This window comes from Pseudophryne corroboree, chromosome 1, assembly GCF_028390025.1.
Source record: "Pseudophryne corroboree isolate aPseCor3 chromosome 1, aPseCor3.hap2, whole genome shotgun sequence".
NCBI classification, from domain to species: domain Eukaryota; kingdom Metazoa; phylum Chordata; class Amphibia; order Anura; family Myobatrachidae; genus Pseudophryne; species Pseudophryne corroboree.
In genome coordinates, this window is record NC_086444.1 from 921,383,460 (window position 1) to 921,394,706 (window position 11,247).

Genomic DNA, 11,247 nt, shown 5'->3' on the forward strand with positions numbered 1-11,247 from the left:
TTCTTAATGCTTTTTAAGCAATCGGAAATAAGATTTTCTTTGGTGCAGAACATGAGCAAAGTTAAAAAATTAAGTTCTGTTTTTTTGGTTTGGAACAACTAAAGCTCACCTTTGGATAGATTCTTATCTCTGCCTTCTTACTGATTGTCACTGTGTATTGTCGTGTAGGAAATAACTTGACCATCACCTGCCATGTCACTGGGTCATGACAGGTACAGGAAGCATTAGAATTGGAAGTGATATGTATTGTTATGATCTATTTTATGTCATCTGAGTTCTCACTGAGGGTTTTGACCTAGCTTCTGTTAAAGACAAAACAAAAACAAAATATAAAGTAAGAGTTTGTTCCTGTGGCTGCTTAACACTGTAAGAAGTCACAAACCTAATCTAATCTATGTGATGGGAGCTGGAGTTTGTTTCCAGATAATTGTTTTACTGTTATTAAAGATGTGTACCGGCCCCCGTCATGGGATTTGGTTATGTATCTGCAGAGCCGGCCATAGGCATAGGCAAACTAGGCAATTGCCTAGGGCATTTGATATGCCTAGGGGCATCAGCAGCTTCTGCTGATTAAAATGATATGCGGCATGCCTATATTCTGTATGTAGCATTTCATATGCAGATACAGCCACAGTCTCACACAGTATATAGGCATGCTACATATCATTTTAATCAGCAGAAGCAGCTTGTGCATCCTAGCCACATAGCAATGCAAATAAGATGCATTTTCATTAAAAAAGGTGCCCAACGTTAGCATTGAGGCAAGAATTATGAGGACACATCTGTATCCAAGCAGAGGCACAATGTTAGCGGCAGTGTGAGTGCTGTGTGCATGTGAGTTGGTTGGTTGTGCAGTAGTGTTCAGAATATGTGTAAGGAGCATTATGTGTGCCATGTAAAAATGCATTAATAATGTGCAACATATGTGTAAGGGGCACTATGTGTGTCATTATGTGTATAGGGGCACTAATAATGTGCAGCAAATGTGTAGGGAGCACAATGTGTGTCATTTTGTGTATAAGGGCATTAATAATGTGCGGCATATGTGTAAGGGACAATATGTGTAAAAGGGCATTAATAAAGGTTGTCATAATGTGTAAGGCGCATTATGTTTATAAGGACATTAATAATGTGTCTCAAATGTGTAAGGGGCATTACTGTGTGGAATTATGTGTATAAATGCATTACTAATGTGTGGCATTATGTGTATATGGTGCTCTACTATGTGGCGTTGCGTATAGAAAGGGCACTACTGTGTCATCTAATGTGAATAAAGAGCAATAGGGTGTGGTGTAATGTGAATAAGGAGCAATTCAGTGTGATGTAATGTGAATAAGGGGCTCTACTGTGAGGAGTAACGTTTATAAGGTAAAGTGATACTACTGTGGAATTATGGACACTATCGCATGATCAAATGTGAATAAAGTTGCAGTACTCTGTGGCGTAATTTGAATTGGGGTTACTATTGTGTGGCCATGCCCCTTGCCAGCAAAAACACACCCCTTTTTGGGCTGTGCGCCAAATGTGCGAACTGTTCCTATTTAAAATATAGGGGGTACAAACACCAAAATAAGGACTGCTATGGGTGAGGGGTGATGGTGCTGGGAAAGAGGTGGAAGGTCAGAGGCGGAACCAGCGGCGGTGCTAGGGGTCACCACCCAAAATCTTGCCTAGGGCATCATATTAGTTAGGGCCGACTCTGTGTATCTGTATCTCCTTTGTGTTTTGGATCTGTATTTGGTTTTGCCCAAACCGCATTTGCAGGTTTTGGTTTTGAATTTTATTTGCAAAAATCATAAAAATAGCTAAAATCACAGAATTTGGCCTCTTATTGTTCCTACATTGTTATTAACCTAAATAGCATTAATTCCACTTATTTCCAGTAAATTGTGAACACCTCAAAGCTCACAATATTGTTTTCATCCAGTTTAGGCTAAAAGGTTGTACCGAGGTAGCTGGATGGCTAAGCGACAGCAGTGGGCGGCACGAACGCGTGGCACTTTAACTTTCAGCATTGCACATCTAAGAAACAGAATGCCACTGCAGTGGCGAAAGGGTGGCAGTTTAATAAACTATAAAAATGTTTGTTGTCGTCACAAGAAGACAGCAAAGCTCTAAGCAGCGCATAATGCAACAAAAATAGGTGCAAATGGAATTATCACACCCACCCTTAACAAACCAATCACTTTGGCGTCAGGGACTGCCACTTGTGGCTACAATGATTGGTTTGATTGGGTCCCCACAAAAATGGTCTCTACCTACACACAAAATGGATCTACATAGGCAAGATCTTGCTGTCATCATCATCATCATCCGATTTCTCACCCCATCAGTGTTTCCATCCTTTTCTTCACACACTATTAATTTGTCCCACTAGAATCTACCATTACAGGAACCTTTGTATTTTTTGGAATTAATTGTCGGTAAAGGTATTTTTCATGGAATTTGAAATTCATTTTGATGAACATCATCTTTTTCACATTTTGGAGAAGTAGCCTCCTACGCTGATCACTGACAAAGTTCCTGGCTGCACTGAAAACTCTTTCTGAGTACACACTTGAGAGCGGGCAACTTAAGTAATCTTTTTTCCTGCCAGTAGTGAAATGAACTGTCTGACATGCAATTTGGATGCTACAGTATCACTAAAATAACCATCAACAATTCTTTGAATGGTGACCATATGATATGCAGTCACAGTAGACATGTCACTAATTTTAGGCAGTTCCTTCAGTCCGGACCAGATGTCAAAAGTTTTTGCTGACTGATCTGCATCACCACCAGTGGGTCTCTTTGGAAAATGTTGTTTTTTCCTGGCAGCCGAAGTTGCCAGAGAAACTGAAAGAGGAAATGTTGGCATGTTGTGTTCCACTTGAGCTGGCAATTTGCTCACCAACAGATCTTTCCATCTCTTCAGATTTGTCTCCATTGGAAAGAAAGACACAACAAATGACTTAAACCTAGGATCAAGTATGGTCACTAAAATATAGTGATCTGATTTCAGGCGATTGACAACCGTTGCATCCTGGCGAAGCAAATGAAGGGATTGATCTACAAGTCCAACATGCTTAGCGGAATTGCTTTGTTTCAGCTCCTCCTTCAGATTCTCTAGCTGCTTTTCTAAGAGAGTAATAAGTGGAATTACTTCACGCAAGTTGGCAGTCTGAACTAACTTCACATGTGGCAACTTCAAAGGGTTTGAGAACCTTGCACAACATGGAAAGTATTCTCCACTGTGCTTGCAATCCTTGACATGCACTTGCTAAATTTGAAAATATCCTGACATTTTAACCACCAACTTAATTGTGTGAGCAAAAGAGGGGGCATGTAGGAAAACACCCCGCTGTAATGCTCTCACAGACTTGGTGGCATTGAAGATCCACTCACAGCAGCAGCAGAAGGCAGAGCACTCAAGGATCCTTTTGAGGAAGCCCAGATAGGAGAGCAGTCAGTCATAGTTATGAAATTGGATGCAAAACTACTTCTGATCATGATTCAGGATATTGACAATAAAGATGTTAGTGATGTAGATTGCAGGTGCTTGGATCTAATAGAGAGAAGGGTGCTAGGTGATGCTGGACTGGTTGTAGTTAAAGTATGTTTTTAGCTAAAGTTTCTGCACTTGTCAAAAACTTTTGATGAATGCGCTACAAGCGATGTAACAGGGAGGAGGTTCTTAGATGGTTAAGGCACCTACCTCTACTTACTATTATTATTACTACTATAACCTGCTGCTAAACAGTAAAAAACTAAGGAGGTGGTGAGAGACTTCAGGAAGTCCATAAAATCCAGCATTCGGCCACTGATATTAAATGGTGAGGAGATGGATAAGGTTAGCGAGGTGAAATTCCTAGGAATTAAATTTATGGATTTATCATGGTCTTTGCATATCATGTCAGTGGTTGGAAGGGCTCAGCAATGCCTCTTCTTCTCACAGAAACTCAGAGTAGCAGATTTGTAGAAACCAACTCTTGTTAATTTTTACTGTTGTGTGATTGAGAGTTTTTTTACCTATGCAATCACGGTGTGGTATGTTAATACCAAGTGTTCTGATCTTGTTGCCTTGGATAGAGTGATCAAATCTGCAGAGAGGACCACTGGCAAATCCTTGCCTAGGTTGGCGGATGTATTCACTGCAACTAGTTTGTCCAAGGCAAATAAGATGATTGGAGATAGCAGCCACCCATGTAATATGTTCTTTTCTCTTCTGCCATCAGGGAAACATTATAGATGTTTAGGATGTCGAACTATTAGGTTGAGGAACAGTTTCTTCCATTCTGTAATTATTAGGCTGATTTCTCATCTTTGCTAAAATAAATTTACTGGTGTCTTTTTTTTTGTATGATATGAGTGAACTGTATGTAATTTTGCTATACATGTCCAGTGACAATAAATTATTCTTATTCATATTATTCTTATTACTTTACAAAGGGTACAGATGGCTAGACAGTTGTTGTCTGATTTGGGTAGAAATAATTCCACACATAAGAGTTGGATTTTTTTTGTCTTTTGCTGAGGCATGACAATGGGATTTTTCATATCATGGGCAACAACTGTTTCCATTGGTAACAGATTTACACAAACAACATCCTTATCAACATCTTCATCATGAATATCCTTATTAGCACCAGCTACACAAATATACTCCTCATCCTGGCGCACTTCCACAGAAGAATCCTCAATTTCTATGTCAGCATATTGACTTGTGCTGATTATCCCCACATTTACAGAGAGTGCACAAATGATGGAAGTAGTTTCCTCTTCATGCACAGTCTTGGAAAAGTCAGGCTCACCCATGACACCTGCGGACACACTTAGATGATCCTCAGTGATTTCTGAAGTTTCTGAGCACACAGTTGGTTACTGTGCCTTAACGAGTTTCATTTTTTAACACTTCTTCATGGAAAGCTTACATCTTCATAAGAGGCAGAACAACCAGTCATAAATAAAGGCCAAGGCCTTAGCCTTTCCTTGCCACTTCGTATGATATATGGCATATTGCCAATTTTATGTTTCTCTGCAGCTAACTGTACTTTAGAATTTTTTTCTTTACCACTGTAAAATGATATTGCTTGTTTTATTTTACATGCCCTGACTTCAGCCCTCTATGCCCTTGGGCATCAGCGTTAGCAGATGACGTTGACGAACTTGTATCATCATAACTGGTGGCAGCAGCTGCAACACTAGTATTTGCTTCCTGCTCTCCTCTCAATTGAGCAGTGCATTTTGTCCCTCCTGGAATTGGTCATGTATGGAGGTACAGTAAGCACAATCATACATATACTCTCTCTTCCCCTGGATCCCCCTATTATAAGCGCCCCCTCACCCCCAAAAGGCTTAATCCAGCCCTGCTTCTCTTGCTGCCGTTATCTGCCTCTTGCAGTGTGTATTTAGACTTGAGACCTGGACATCATCTTTGTTTTTGTACATTTATTAATATAGTTATTTTGAGAGAAAAAAAAGCTGCTGTGCAATGCTTCTTCTCACGGGACTTCATAACAGCTCATAGTACTGTGAGTCAGGGCTGTTAATTCCAAAAGGGGGGGGAGAGTTTTCATCATCCTCTTCAGCAGTTCTAATCTTAGTAATAGTCATGGTAGCCACCTTGCAACAGTAAATGGTGAAGCAAGGGTGGCTGTTTCTCTATGTTAAGTGCCTGTTTAGTGCATAGACCTCTATACTCCTTAGCATACATACATACATACATACATACATACATACACTGGTCTTAATTCCAGTCTCTGCTCTATGGTAGGGCTCATTAGGTCTACAGTTAAAAGGTCAACTTGAACATGGTTGACATGAGGAATAATCGACACAAGCAAAAGGTTGACATGAAAATGGTTGACACATAAAAAAGTCAATAGGAGGGTTTTTTAGGTTTCTGGGTGTCAAATTTTAATTTTTAGCATATGGACCCCCAATTAGTGTAACGTGTCAAGCTAAGTAAGGTTCCTCACTCATCATCTGCTTTGCTCATCACTGTAGTCTATGTGGATGGTAAAGTATGAACAAGTTATAAAAATTAAAAAAAAATTGTGAAAAACTTATGTCTACCATTTTCATGTCGACTTTTTGACCATATTGAACTAATGCATGTCAACTAATGCATGTTGACTATTGACTGTTGACCTTTTTACTGTCGACAGTCGACCTAAAGACTTGATACCCCTGCATCATTGGAGCTTCTGACCCACAGGTTCTCAAACTCGGTCCTCAGGACCCTACACAGTGCATGTTTTGCAGGTCTCCTCACAGAATCACAAGTGAAATAATTAGCTCCACCTGTGGACCTTTTAAAATGTGTCAGTGAGTAATTAATACACCTGTGCACTTGCTCGGTAACCTGCAAAACATGCACTGTGTGGGGTCCTGAGGACCGAGTTTGAGAACCACTGTTCTAACCCAACGAGAACGACCCTAAGCACACAGCCAAGATATCAAAGGAGTTGCTTCAGGACAACTCTGTGAATGTCCTTGAGTGGCCCAGCCACAGTCCAGACTTGAATCCAATTGAACATCTCTGGAGAGATCCGAAAATGGCTGTGCATCGACGCTTCCCATCCAACCTGATGGAGCTTGAAAGGTGCTATAAAGAGGAATGGGTGAAACTGCCCAAAGATAGGTGTGCCAAGCTTGTGGCATCATATTTAAAAAGACTTGAGGCTGTAATTGCTGCCAAAGGTGCATCAACAAAGTATTGAGCAAAGGCAGTGAATACTTATGTACATGTGATTTTTTATTTTTTTATTTTTAATAAGTTTGCAAAAATGTCAAAAAACTTTTTTCACTTTGTCATTATGGGGTATTGTATGTAGAATTTTGAGGGAAAAAATGATGTTATTCCATTTTGGAATAAGGCTGTAACATAACAAAATGTGGAAGAAGTGAAGCGCTGTGAATACTTTACGGATGCACTGTATGTGACTAACAACTCTTTTATGTAGTGTTCTTTTAAAAAATGAAAAGTTTTGACCACAAAGCTACAAATGCTTACTTTACTATATGAAAGTTTCACCAAACCTTGCGTCAAGGTCAGCGACTCTCAATATGGGATGGTGTGTGTTGGGGTGTGTGTGTGGGGGCAGGGGGTGTTGGCATTAGAGGACATACACACACCCATTTCCAAGTGATAATTAGACTAGAGATGAGCGCCTGAAATTTTTCGGGTTTTGTGTTTTGGTTTTGGGTTCGGTTCCGCGGCCGTGTTTTGGGTTCGAACGCGTTTTGGCAAAACCTCACCGAATTTTTTTTGTCGGATTCGGGTGTGTTTTGGATTCGGGTGTTTTTTTCAAAAAACACTAAAAAACAGCTTAAATCATAGAATTTGGGGGTCATTTTGATCTCAAAGTATTATTAACCTCAAAAACCATAATTTACACTCATTTTCAGTCTATTCTGAATACCTCACACCTCACAATATTATTTTTAGTCCTAAAATTTGCACCGAGGTCGCTGTGTGAGTAAGATAAGCGACCCTAGTGGCCGACACAAACACCGGGCCCATCTAGGAGTGGCACTGCAGTGTCACGCAGGATGTCCCTTCCAAAAAACCCTCCCCAAACAGCACATGACGCAAAGAAAAAAAGAGGCGCAATGAGGTAGCTGTGTGAGTAAGATTAGCGACCCTAGTGGCCGACACAAACACCGGGCCCATCTAGGAGTGGCACTGCAGTGTCACGCAGGATGGCCCTTCCAAAAAACCCTCCCCAAACAGCACATGACGCAAAGAAAAAAAGAGGCGCAATGAGGTAGCTGTGTGAGTAAGATTAGCGACCCTAGTGGCCGACACAAACACCGGGCCCATCTAGGAGTGGCACTGCAGTGTCACGCAGGATGTCCCTTCCAAAAAACCCTCCCCAAACAGCACATGACGCAAAGAAAAAAAGAGGCGCAATGAGGTAGCTGACTGTGTGAGTAAGATTAGCGACCCTAGTGGCCGACACAAACACCGGGCCCATTTAGGAGTGGCACTGCAGTGTCACGCAGGATGTCCCTTCCAAAAAACCCTCCCCAATCAGCACATGATGCAAAGAAAAAGAAAAGAAAAAAGAGGTGCAAGATGGAATTGTCCTTGGGCCCTCCCACCCACCCTTATGTTGTATAAACAAAACAGGACATGCACACTTTAACCAACCCATCATTTCAGTGACAGGGTCTGCCACACGACTGTGACTGATATGACGGGTTGGTTTGGACCCCCCCCAAAAAAGAAGCAATTAATCTCTCCTTGCACAAACTGGCTCTACAGAGGCAAGATGTCCACCTCATCATCACCCTCCGATATATCACCGTGTACATCCCCCTCCTCACAGATTATCAATTCGTCCCCACTGGAATCCACCATCTCAGCTCCCTGTGTACTTTGTGGAGGCAATTGCTGCTGGTCAATGTCTCCGCGGAGGAATTGATTATAATTCATTTTAATGAACATCATCTTCTCCACATTTTCTGGATGTAACCTCGTACGCCGATTGCTGACAAGGTGAGCGGCGGCACTAAACACTCTTTCGGAGTACACACTTGTGGGAGGGCAACTTAGGTAGAATAAAGCCAGTTTGTGCAAGGGCCTCCAAATTGCCTCTTTTTCCTGCCAGTATAAGTACGGACTGTGTGACGTGCCTACTTGGATGCGGTCACTCATATAATCCTCCACCATTCTATCAATGTTGAGAGAATCATATGCAGTGACAGTAGACGACATGTCCGTAATCGTTGTCAGGTCCTTCAGTCCGGACCAGATGTCAGCATCAGCAGTCGCTCCAGACTGCCCTGCATCACCGCCAGCGGGTGGGCTCGGAGTTCTGAGCCTTTTCCTCGCACCCCCAGTTGCGGGAGAATGTGAAGGAGGAGATGTTGACAGGTCGCGTTCCGCTTGACTTGACAATTTTGTCACCAGCAGGTCTTTCAACCCCAGCAGACTTGTGTCTGCCGGAAAGAGAGATCCAAGGTAGGCTTTAAATCTAGGATCGAGCACGGTGGCCAAAATGTAGTGCTCTGATTTCAACAGATTGACCACCCGTGAATCCTTGTTAAGCGAATTAAGGGCTCCATCCACAAGTCCCACATGCCTAGCGGAATCGCTCCCTTTTAGCTCCTCCTTCAATGTCTCCAGCTTCTTCTGCAAAAGCCTGATGAGGGGAATGACCTGACTCAGGCTGGCAGTGTCTGAACTGACTTCACGTGTGGCAAGTTCAAAGGGCATCAGAACCTTGCACAACGTTGAAATCATTCTCCACTGCGCTTGAGACAGGTGCATTCCACCTACTATATCGTGCTCAATTGTATAGGCTTGAATGGCCTTTTGCTGCTCCTCCAACCTCTGAAGCATATAGAGGGTTGAATTCCACCTCGTTACCACTTCTTGCTTCAGATGATGGCAGGGCAGGTTCAGTAGTTTTTGGTGGTGCTCCAGTCTTCTGTACGTGGTGCCTGTACGCCGAAAGTGTCCCGCAATTCTTCTGGCCACCGACAGCATCTCTTGCACGCCCCTGTCGTTTTTAAAAAAATTCTGCACCACCAAATTCAAGGTATGTGCAAAACATGGGACGTGCTGGAATTTGCCCATATTTAATGCACACACAATATTGCTGGCGTTGTCCGATGCCACAAATCCACAGGAGAGTCCAATTGGGGTAAGCCATTCCGCGATGATCTTCCTCAGTTGCCGTAAGAGGTTTTCAGCTGTGTGCGTATTCTGGAAAGCGGTGATACAAAGCGTAGCCTGCCTAGGAAAGAGTTGGCGTTTGCGAGATGCTGCTACTGGTGCCGCCGCTGCTGTTCTTGCGGCGGGAGTCCATACATCTACCCAGTGGGCTGTCACAGTCATATAGTCCTGACCCTGCCCTGCTCCACTTGTCCACATGTCCGTGGTTAAGTGGACATTGGTTACAACTGCATTTTTTAGGACACTGGTGAGTCTTTTTCTGACGTCCGTGTACATTCTCGGTATCGCCTGCCTAGAGAAGTGGAACCTAGATGGTATTTGGTAACGGGGGCACACTGCCTCAATAAATTGTCTAGTTCCCTGTGAACTAACGGCGGATACCGGACGCACGTCTAACACCAACATAGTTGTCAAGGCCTCAGTTATCCGCTTTGCAGCAGGATGACTGCTGTGATATTTCATCTTCCTCGCAAAGGACTGTTGAACAGTCAATTGCTTACTGGAAGTAGTACAAGTGGGCTTACGACTTCCCCTCTGGGATGACCATCGACTCCCAGCAGCAACAACAGCAGCGCCAGCAGCAGTAGGCGTTACACACAAGGATGCATCGGAGGAATCCCAGGCAGGAGAGGAATCGTCAGAATTGCCAGTGACATGGCCTGCAGGACTATTGGCATTCCTGGGGAAGGAGGAAATTGACACTGAGGGAGTTGGTGGGGTGGTTTGCGTGAGCTTGGTTACAAGAGGAAGGGATTTACTGGTCAGTGGACTGCTTCCGCTGTCACCCAAAGTTTTTGAACTTGTCACTGACTTATTATGAATGCGCTGCAGGTGACGTATAAGGGAGGATGTTCCGAGGTGGTTAACGTCCTTACCCCTACTTATTACAGCTTGACAAAGGGAACACACGGCTTGACAAATGTTGTCCGCATTTCTGGTGAAATACCTCCACACCGAAGAGCTGATTTTTTTGGTATTTTCACCGGGCATGTCAACGGCCATATTCCTCCCACGGACAACAGGTGTCTCCCCGGGTGCCTGACTTAAACAAACCACCTCACCATCAGAATCCTCCTGGTCAATTTCCTCCCCAGCGCCAGCAACACCCATATCCTCCTCATCCTGGTGTACTTCAACACTGACATCTTCAATCTGACTATCAGGAACTGGACTGCGGGTGCTCCTTCCAGCACTTGCAGGGGGCGTGCAAATGGTGGAAGGCGCATGCTCTTCACGTCCAGTGTTGGGAAGGTCAGGCATCGCAACCGACACAATTGGACTCTCCTTGTGGATTTGGGATTTCGAAGAATGCACAGTTCTTTGCTGTGCTGCTTTTGCCAGCTTGAGTCTTTTCATTTTTCTAGCGAGAGGCTGAGTGCTTCCATCCTCATGTGAAGCTGAACCACTAGCCATGAACATAGGCCAGGGCCTCAGCCGTTCCTTGCCACTCCGTGTCGTAAATGGCATATTGGCAAGTTTACGCTTCTCCTCCGACAATTTTATTTTAGGTTTTGGAGTCCTTTTTTTTCTGATATTTGGTGTTTTGGATTTGACATGCTCTGTACTATGACATTGGGCATCGG